This window comes from Papilio xuthus, unplaced genomic scaffold (genome assembly GCF_000836235.2).
Source record: "Papilio xuthus unplaced genomic scaffold, Pxut_1.1 DF826945.1, whole genome shotgun sequence".
NCBI lineage: Eukaryota > Metazoa > Arthropoda > Insecta > Lepidoptera > Papilionidae > Papilio > Papilio xuthus.
Window position 1 is genome coordinate 9,457,055 of NW_013531704.1, and position 692 is coordinate 9,457,746.

At 53.8% G+C, this 692-nt stretch overlaps 1 protein-coding gene across 1 annotated transcript in view; it reads right to left on the bottom strand.

Moving 5' to 3' along the window:
- Positions 1-692, bottom strand: part of LOC106120997 (uncharacterized) — a 17,140-nt gene that overhangs the window by 8,969 nt on the left and 7,479 nt on the right. The window lies entirely within an intron of this gene.

Consider the following 692-nt stretch of genomic DNA (forward strand, 5'->3'; position numbering starts at 1 on the left):
GATGTGGGATGGGTACTGGTTTATCCTGCTCTCCTGCAGCTCTCGTGGTCGGACGTGCGGATTCGCAGAAGCGGACTGTCGCCGGCTGGGTCGCGGAAGATTGCGAAAGTGTTCCCGTGACCCGTCCATATGGCGAGGTGGAGGGCCTGAGGGGTTTTAGTAGGTATGGCCGAACGACTGTAGGCCAGTCGTTAAAAAGGGGGGGGGGGCATAGCCTTGATAACGGCTTCCATGCGATCTTTCATGGACCTTACAAGGGTCGCAACAACCTCTTGGGGTATTTGTTCCCACTCTTCAAGTACCGCATCTTGGAGCTCTTGAAGAGTGGTCGGAGCTGGATCTCGAGCTCGCACGCGCCGATTTAGGTCATTCCAGAGATGTTCTATTGGGATAAGGTCTGGACTTCGTGCTGGCCAATGCATAACAGGGATATCCACCTCCTGTAAATAATCCCGTACAATAGCCGCGGTGTGGCAACGAGCATTATCATGCATTAACATGAATCCATCACCCACATAACCAGCATACGGGACCACATGTTCCTACAGAATTTCTGTAATGTACCGACCAGCATTTAATTACCCTTGCCCATGGCCACCCCGAGTCCGAGAAACGCATACAAGTTCCGTTTTCGGTGTGTGAGTGTGAGGCGGGGTGAGGCGGTGTATGAGTGTGAGGCGGGGTGAGGCGGT